We start from the raw sequence: 9,967 nt of genomic DNA, 5'->3' as shown, positions 1-9,967 counted from the left end.
CAAAGGTGCCACTTTCCATTCAGAACCCACACAGTTTTAGTTTTATTCAGACCAAAGTAAAAAGACTTTTGGTTATACTCATTAAAACAGCCATAGGATTAGACTCTGGACTCAAAAAACACTACACTTGCAATAGGAACGATTGATATCCCACTAATACAACAGATTTGCTGCTGCCTTTGTCTAATATTAACAATTATAAACAGAAATGCAACTAGTTATCTGGAATGATCCTTATAGTGTTACAGTGTTAACAGGCACAAAACTTCATTTTTCTTCAGACCACTTGTTCACTTTGCGTACCTGGGCTTCTTCCTCTTCAGTTAAGTCATTCTTTTTTTTTTTTTTTTTTTGTGGGGCAATGAGGGTTAAGTGACTTGTCCAGGGTCACACAGGTAGTAACTGTCAAGTGTCTGAGGTTGGATTTGAACTCAGGTCCTCCTGAATCCAGGTGCTTTATCCACTGTGCCACCTATCTGCCCCCTGTTAAGTCATTCTTGATATTGAATGTTTTGCTAATCTCTTCTGGAGTTTTTCCCTTGATCATATTTGCAACAGTCTTGAATGTGACATCAGGCAAACCTTTAATGTCTAAGTAGTTTGCAGCCAGAATAAGCTCAAAAGGGGTTCCTTGGTCAACTTTCAGAAATTCTTGGTCCCAAACAGGAATATCATCTGTTTGCTTCTCTTTGTTCTCATCATCTTCAGGAGGAGGAATATCATCCTTGTGCTGGGTACACCACTGAATTATCTTTTTTTAAATTGTTGCATTAACATTTGGTAGAGGAACTGGATCATCATCCCCTTCATCATCCATTCCTAGATCTTCCAACATGGTCTAGATAGTTACAAATTGTTTTGCAATTTCAACATCAACTTCAAATATCTCTCCATAGGAGTTCTGCAACTTAATTGAAGGCATGGTTCCATATCTCCAGGACCCTGGTGGGCAAGCTGGCAGAGCTGAGAAGGCCAGGTGGGCTAAGGGACAGGTGATGAGGGAAAGGTCCCCAGGCAATGCAGAGCACTACTCATGCATAGGTTTTAAAAAATACCAAGTCCCCTTTGCATAGATTTGAATTCCAGACTGGTCTATAATTCCTACTTTATGAACAATGAGTTCACAGGTAGACAAACTGGGAGAAACTTCAAGTATTATTAAGTTCAATTTCCTTATTTTACAGATAGAGAAATATGCAAATGAGTTGCCCAAGTTGTACTGCTCATTGTTGTCACTCAAAATCCAAATCTCCTGACTCTTGATCAATTTTTCTGTGGCACATTTCCTTTCAGGTTTTATATGGTACAGTGCCCATCTCTCTACTTCTGGCCCCCCAGAAATTATTGATTGTACTAGAAGTATTGTGGGGGTGCTATTTAGTCTTCTGTTAGCTCTGAATATATAGTCATAGAAATAAATCTACATGCCATCTGATCAAAAAGTAACTCTGAAGTAAATTGATCAATGGAGCTAATGAAATGGAACATCAATCCATCAATCCAACAAGAAGTATTTATTAAGTAGCTTCTATGTTCCAGGTACTGTTCTGTGCTCTAGAAATACAAAGACAAAAATGAAAAAAAAAATTTCAAACTTTTTGGTTTGGGTTTCCATAGGTAGATGTACTTTGGAGGGAAAAGCTTAGTGTAGGTGCTTCAGAAAAATGCTTGTTCCTGTCTTGATCCAGCACAAGCAAGCAATATAAAAGAAAGTTTACTTAAATTGTAAAGATACATTTAGTGTGTTTGTTTTTGAGATTTGGTCTTTGTATCTTAACTATCTCATGCTGGCTGTTTCCAACCTGCACCGGTTCACTCCCCTGTAGGAAGTCTGGTGACTCCCAGGCACCCTGGGAGTCAACCATATTTGTACTATACTTAATACAGACACCCTATTAGCCTATCATGATGCAGCTCAGAACTCATGCTCACATGATCCACCAGCCTCAGCCTCCTTGATAGCAGGTATTACAGACATGTGCAACCACACCTGGGAAGGATGTGTCTGAGAAACACAGAGCATGGATATATGCTTATGATCCTGGTGCTAGTTTGGTTTCTGATTCTGTTGAACCTTAACTTCCCTTGGTTTCTCATCCCTTCATGACCTTGCCTAATTTCTTTCATCTACTTGCCCTCACTGTTTGCCCTGGGTTCATTGCTTTGGGATTGCCAAACTAGCTTCCCAGTGCTTCAGATTCCTGAGGAACATTTCTATATTTTCCTCCAGTCTAAGAGGTTCCTCCCAATAGTGGGAGAAGAATTTAAAAGGTACAAGTGTGAATAAGTAATATGTTAAGTAATAAAGAACTATAGAATGTTTACAATCAGTTGAGAAGCTAATATTCTTAAAGCCTTTTTGGAATATTTGCAAACGTTTTCTTTGAAAAAACCACTTTTGAAATATTTTATAGTTAACCCTCACTGCCTAAGTGGGCTCTTTTTTCATTGTTTTCTCTCTCTCTCTCTATATATATATATAGATAGATAGATAGATAGATAGATAGATAGATAGATAGATAGATATAGATATAGATAACTCTCTCTCTTGGTTAGTCTGCCTCTGCCCCTATTACTGCTATATTAGCCAATGCCCATGTACATGGAGATGCCAGTTGCCTTTTGAGATCTTACAAGGCCTTGTACCAAAGTAAAGGAGACACAAACTTAATACCTGACACAGGCTTTCCCAGGAGGCCATGAGCCCATGATTTGTGGCCTAGTTAGAAAGGTATCTCCACAACTGCTCTCTGGAATTCAGACAGGTATCCTTACACTTCAGTGGTGGCAGGAAAAAGAGACCTGGGAAGTTAGGATTAACCACATTGTATTTCTATGGAACTCTGGCTCAGAAGTCAATTAAAAGTGTCATCAGGGCTAATAGGAAGCACATGCTTTGAGGTAAGGGATGGAGTAAGATAGGGTAGGGAGGGTTACAACATCATACATCCTAGGGAGTATTACCTTCTGCACTGGAGATACAAAGACAAAAGCAAAACTGCCCTCAAGGAGCATACAGCCTTCCCAGGAAAAATAAAATTCTACATAAAAAGGCATATACAAAATGGACGCAAGACTTTTTGAGAGGGAATGAACTAAGAAATCAGGAAAGTCCTCATATAGAATGTGGTGCTTGAAATAATTCTTTTTGTTTTTTGGTTTTTTGTGAGGCATTTGGGGTTAAGTGACTTGCCCAGGATCACACAGCTAGTGTCAAGGGTCTGAGGCCGGAGTTGAACTCAGGTACTCATGATTCCAGGGCCGGTGCTCTATCCACTGCCATCTAGGTGCCCCTGAAATAAGTATTTAAAAAACAAATCTAGGGATTCAGAAAGGCAGAGGACAGGAGATCATGCATTTCAGGCATGTGGGACAGTCCATAAAATTACATGGAGAAAGGATATAAAGAACAGGACATAGGGAACAGCAAGAAAGCCAGTAGGACCGGATCACAGTGTGAGTGAATGGGAGTAACATATAAAGGTTAGAAATGTAGGTAGGTACTGTCTTGTACATGAACAATATTGGACTAGTAACAAATGTCCTTGACACATTTTACACAGGGGTAGGGAATGAAAGATGATCTAGTAAAGGTTATGGATGTGGTAGGTGAAAGACGAAATGACTAAGGAAACAAAGGTTTGAATTTCTGAACATAATGATTTATTAAGCAATGTATGCCAATTGCCCAACACAACAGAATCAATTACCTTCCTCAGCTTTGGCATTAAACCCCAAATACAGAGGGAGACAGATTCTTATACATTAAAAGCAATTAATGGAAAAAGACCAATTAATTAAAAGAGAAAACAATTAACCTGGATACAAAATTAAGTAATCCAATTTCTAATTGGAGGGGAAAAAGAGACTTTCCAGGTTGGAAAGGGAAGAGAGAACAGGTATAATACCCTGAAATCAGAAAAAATGTATACCACTCCCCTCCAAGTGACTGTATACAATCAAAGTTACAAGGAAACAAAGAATTTATTGATTCGTTATGGGCCTAGTTTTCAAAAAAGACACATGGGTTGCTTAAGATGTATAATTGTGAGAAAAATAAATACCTTACATCAATTTTCAGATCTGACCAGTTTTCTGGTCAGCATATCTAGGTCCTTCATTAAGGGTCTCTAAGCAGTGGGTAGAGACGGTCCAGCTAGGTTCATACAGTGCAACAAAGTCCTATCACAATTCCCACAATTGAATAAAGTTTTCTCCTAAGAAAGATTCTAATCCCCCCAGTCTCCTCAATTTCCTCACTGAGAAATGATCAAATTGGTGGGAGAACCAAGAAAGGAAAGTCAAGTAAACCCACAGAAGAGGTTGTATTCAGGAGAGGGTAGATAACAATGTCAGATGTTGCAGAGAGGAATATCCGTCAAAAAGGATGATGATTGAGAAAAGACCATTAGATTTGTCCATAAGAAACCACTGGTGACTTTAGAGATAGCAATTTCAATTTAATGATGAGGTTAGAAGATAAACAGCAAAGGGCTAAGAAATATGTGAAAGGGAAAGAAAATGGAAGAAAGTATAGGCGACTTTTTATAGGAGCATAACTAATGAAGAGAGGAGAGATGTGGGGACTAGTGAGGTTTTTTTTTTTTGAAAGTACAAGAAAGATTTGGCCCTATCTGTAGATAGTAGGGAAGGACTGGGGAGAAGGGAGAAGAAAGGAGGAAGGAAGAGATGGAGATGAAGAAAGAAGAGGATGGAGAAACAGAGAAAGAAGGAAAAATGAAGGAAGGAAAGAAATAAGGAAGAAAGAAAGGAAGGAGGGAAGAAAGGAGGGAGGGCAGGAGGGAGAAAGGAAAGGAGGAAGATAGAGAGATAGATAGATGGATGATAGATAACTGTGGGGTGATCTGCTAGAGAAGACTTGGGGGTTTGGACAGTTCTGAATTGGCCAGGTTGTAGGCGGCCAGGCATATCATTGGCATTTTGGAATTCTGGGCTTTCAGTATATATTAAACAATCTCAGCGAGGTGATTGGTGTTTCAAAGTTGGCAGCTTGCCCAGTGTCTCTCACTATTATTATCTTTGAGAATGGCCTTAAACTAGAGACTTTATCTTGAGTTGTAAGCATGCATTGTTAGAACTCAGGAATCTTACATGCATGCATGTGCACATGCACACACACACACATAAACACACAAACAAGAAAAATGTTTATAAGGTTATAATGGAGTTGGCCAAAAAAAAGTTTGAAACAAGTAGGGAGGTTATAATGTCTAATATATAGGCATCCCTTAGCTTTACTTGAAATCTCCTTTACAGGAATATTATTTTATAGTATAAAAGTATTATGTATGATGGTATAGTATAGTATAGTTTATATACAATAGATATACACTCCATTTAGCCTGAAGGAAAAAACACAACATCCAACTTGGAACCAGTTTTGACCACTCAACAGTCCAAATTAGGGGCAGCTAGGTGGTGCAGTGGATAGAGCACTGGCCCTGGAGTCAGGAGTACCTGAGTTCAAATCCAGCCTCAGACACTTGACACTTAACTAGCTGTGTGACCCTGGGCTTAACTCCAATTGCCTCACCAAAAAAAAAAAAAAAAAAAGTCCAAATTATAAAATGACCTTGGGTAGTGAAGCAAGAATTGCCCAGTGTGGTGAGAGACTGAGATACTTTGAGATCCAGACCCTAAGAAAACAAACATTGAAGGAGACAAAATAAGAAAATAAAAAGGGGAAAATTAGGGGCAAGGGGAGGAAAAGACTGAAATTATGAAAGCTCTCAGGAAGAAGAAAATTCAAATTCCTTAAAAATTAATCAAAAGGTAAAACATTAATAAGAGAAGGAAATATAACCTTCATATATAGTAAATGAGTTCAGGCATCTATAAATAAATAAATACTGTAAAACAAAGGAAAATGATCCAATATTCAATGAGACAGAGTACCCTGTGGAATGTGAGGATAACATGGAGTGATAATACACTGTTCCTGAGTGGTTCAAAAGAGAAATGAGAATTATGAGATCAGAATTTATGGCCTGCAAAGCAAAATAATTTGACATAACAGAAAAATTGGAATCTGCAATGGTAAGTCTCACTAAAAAATGAAAGAGAGAATAATAGATTGGAACTGCAAATACACAGAGGCGAAGGACATTTTACGGGAGAAAAAAGAAGCAAAAAATTATAACATTAAAAGAAAATATTCTCACTATGCAAGCAACACATACTGATCTTGAAGTCAAGATGCCTAGAGAAAAACTAAGGATCATAGGTCTCCAAGAACACAACAAGACAAAAAACATTTTTAATATCATAATTCAGGAAATAATATGAGAGCTCTGCAGACCCTCTGAACATAGAAAATGAAACATCAATTATTGTTATTGTTCATTCTTTGTTTAAAAAGAGGACCAAAGTCATCAGATTCACTCTCTCTTCCTGAGTCATTGAAGTCCAGTAGCAAGACAAAAGTCAAGCTGACTGGTGATGGCCTGGGATAGACTGAATAACTTTGGTGTCTTTAATATCTGACCAAGCTCTAAGCACTCCTTAGTGCCTGCTTCAGCTGTCTTTGGAACAAATTGTTCTCATATGCCTATTTCACCAGGGAAAGTCTTTACATGTTTGGGGAAAGCAACCCCTTAACTCACTGACAGGTTTGAAATACTTATTAAAAGAATTTACAAATAGTATCCAGACATATGGTGGTTAAATTCAACAATTCAGTTCAGAAACGAGTTCTGCAAACCATCAGGAGGAAGACCTTTGTAAAGAATTAAATGTTATTTGAGGTTTTTATGCTTCTGCGCACTGGCCTGGGGCTCTGCAAACCTTAAGGTACTCCACCCACTGGTTGTAGCTGTTGCCATGGCGCTGGCACCTCACATCATCACCACTCACCAAAGCCTACATGGGCCTGGCAAAATTATAATGATTGGAAGCCTAGTGAAGGAAGTCATGTGACTGTCAGAGCGGCCATCCCATTGGCTGGGGCTGTGTGGGGCTTTTCTGGGATTAGGGGAGGAGAATTGGGCATTCTAGCAGGATGCTGGAACAACAGGAGGTCGGCTGCATATTCTCAGCTGATTCCTGGGCGGTGGTATCTTTTAAGGTTGTATAATTTCCCTTTCCCCATTTTATTTCCTTTCCCTTGATCCTACTGATCCTGTTTGTGTGTGTGTGTGTGTGTGTGTGTGTGTGTGTGTGTGTGTGTGTGTGTGTGTGTGTTTTAAGTTCATTCTTGTTAAAATAAATCCTGTTCTGTTTTGAAGCAAGCTGCCAGTCTCTTTCCTTGCCCCAAGATTGCGGCGAGCCACTTAGCTACCACTCCCCAATTAAAAATTGGTCCCCACACCTTCAAATACAAAGCAAAGGAAATTCAAATAACTCAAGACTATTTTGCACCCACCAGAAAACATAAGAGGGAATAAATAATGTGTTCTGAAGAGCAGTGGAGCTCAGGATGCAGCAAAGGGTGACCTACCTTGAAAATATGAGTTTAACCATTAATGTAAAATATGGATGTTCAATATCCAAAGTGTGTTTGAAACATTTTCAGAAAGAAAACTAGAACTGAAAACATTATTTGCTACTTGAACACTCCCAAATTATAGAAATGCAGGAGAAGTGAATATTGCAGCAAACAAAGATAGCAACAGAGTGACAGCACAGAGAACTGTAATGTACACAAGGAGACATGGATAAGGGCAGAAATCCTATAAAGGTAACAATGAAGAGGAGGGCCTGGAACATTATGGACAGAACCTGGTGATCCCCTGTCTACAGGTGGATCATTGATTTGTCGTTTTGGGCGGGGGGGGGGGGGGTTGCTGGGAGGGGAACTACATCGCAACATGGAAGTGTACATTAAAGGGAGAGGAGGGCAGAAGTATAGAGAGGAATGTATAATGTGCTAGGGTCAAAGCTAAAGATGTCAATGAGGGAAATATGATTTCTGTAGTCTCAAAAGGAGAAGAGCCTACAGGGGAATGGATGAAGAGGAGGACAAGTTGATTTGAGAGAATTTGTAAGGTGGGCCTTGCATTTGTAACAATTGGAATGTGCCACCTGCTGGAGACTTACTGTAGAAAATCTCCACCATGAGGCCTCTGAGGGCAGGACCATGCCGCTTTCTTTGGTGTCAGGAAGGGACATTGGCTTGTGGGAGGAGGAAGGGGGAGGCTGGCGCACTGGCTCACTCTCTTTCCTGAAGACTCTGGTGGAGAAGGGAGCTAGAAATGTGCTCTCCCTTTAATAGATAGATGAATCTAGGCCTTTCTCTCTCTCTTTACCAAATTCTTATTCTCCTTAATAAATGCTTAAAAGTCTAACTCTTGCTAAAGCTTATAATTTATTGGCAACCACTCATTATACAGTATAGCTAGAATTTTAGCCCTTAACATTGATGGTGGAATGAAGTTCTACTAATAAATATTCTTACAGGTGAAAAGAGATAGTCTGTGAAGAAAGATTGGTGAATTGTTATCGGTATGACCTGGGGCACTTGACATTTGAAAAGTCTACTCATTCTACCATGGGATAAGGAGATTCAAACTTCTTGGGGCAACTGGTACCTGAGGGAGTGGGAGAGCATGAACCCTGCAAGGAGATTTTGAGGCAAATGTGGAAGGAAAGGTAACCAGAAGAGAGTATAAATCAGTAATGTACTGCATAATCAGGAATATGGTAGAGGTGGGGCACTGCCATGGGGCAGTGTCTTCTCCTACACCTTCAATAACTGACATCATTCTGGGAATGAGGCACAATGCAAGTGGGGAATCTATGAGATAAACAATACAAGGCAGTGGTAGAAACTGCCTAGAAGGGGAATCCTAGAATGAAAACCTTGAAAGTTCTGATTGCATATGGAATATAGAGAAAAGAGAGAGACCAGATAATTATTGGAGTTATGAATCAGAGAATGAGGGAAAGAAAGGATAGATAATGGTGAGAGTGAGAAAAATCCTTTTTGGAAAGGGGCACAAAACTGAAATTTAAAAACCTAAAGAGGACAGTCACCAAGGTGATCTCTTCCCTGGACATATATTCCTCTCCTAATAAATCTCTTTTTATTAAAAACAAACAAACAAAACAAAACAAACCCTAAAGAATAGGACTAATTGGGGCAGCTAGGTGACACAGTGGATAGAGCACTGGCCCAGGATTCAGGAGGACCTGAGTTCAAATTTGGCCTCAGACATTCGACACTTACTAGCTGTGTGACCCTGGGCAAGTCACTTACCCTCATTGCCTCCCCCCCCCAAAAAAAAAGGACTAGTTGTTGAAGGGGAAGAGAGGAAGGGGGAATTTAATTGATAGAGAATCATATAATCAGATAAAATCAAGAGAGAAAAAGGAACTAATATGCAAAACCCTAAGGGAAAAGGAGTAACAAATGAAATGTGATAAAACACAGAAAGAAAACCATAAACCAATATCATTAACAAACTTTGAATCAAAAATTTAAACAAAATTCTGTCAGACTACAGTGATTCATCTGAGAAATCATTCATTATGACCAAGTAGCATTGATACCAAGGATGCGAGGTGGCTCAACATTAGGAAAACAATTAATAGAATTAATCACACTAGAAAACAAAACATGCAAAATTACATATACCTCAATGTATTTAGAAAAAGCCTTTGACAAAGTATAGCACTCCTTTATGCTAAAAATCCTTAGAAATATAGTCATAGTCGGACTTTTGTCATAATATAAACAAGTATCTAAAATCATAAAAAGTATAATATGTAATGGGCATATACAAGAACCTTTTCCATTAAATACAGGAGTGAAGAAAGTATGTCTACTTTCCTCACTATTATTTGATATAGCTCTGGAAAAGCTAGCAATAGTAATTAGACAAGAGAAAGAAACTAAAGCCATAAAGCTATGTAAAGAGGAGATAAAACTATCTCTGCTGATATGATGATTTATTTGGAAAATCCTGGGGTGACAACAAAGATACTAAAATAATTAATAGCTTCAGCAAAG

The 9,967-nt window shown here is 38.9% G+C and overlaps 1 pseudogene; it reads right to left on the bottom strand.

Moving 5' to 3' along the window:
- Window positions 1-267: 267 nt before the first annotated feature.
- LOC122736823 lies at window positions 268-922 on the bottom strand (annotated as a pseudogene).
- Between the last annotated feature and the right edge of the window lie 9,045 nt (window positions 923-9,967).

The sequence above is a fragment of the Dromiciops gliroides genome, chromosome 1 (genome assembly GCF_019393635.1).
Source record: "Dromiciops gliroides isolate mDroGli1 chromosome 1, mDroGli1.pri, whole genome shotgun sequence".
Taxonomy (NCBI): Eukaryota; Metazoa; Chordata; class Mammalia; order Microbiotheria; family Microbiotheriidae; genus Dromiciops; species Dromiciops gliroides.
The sequence above is the reverse complement of the archived record's forward strand: the minus strand, read 5'-3'. Positions and strand labels throughout refer to the sequence as shown.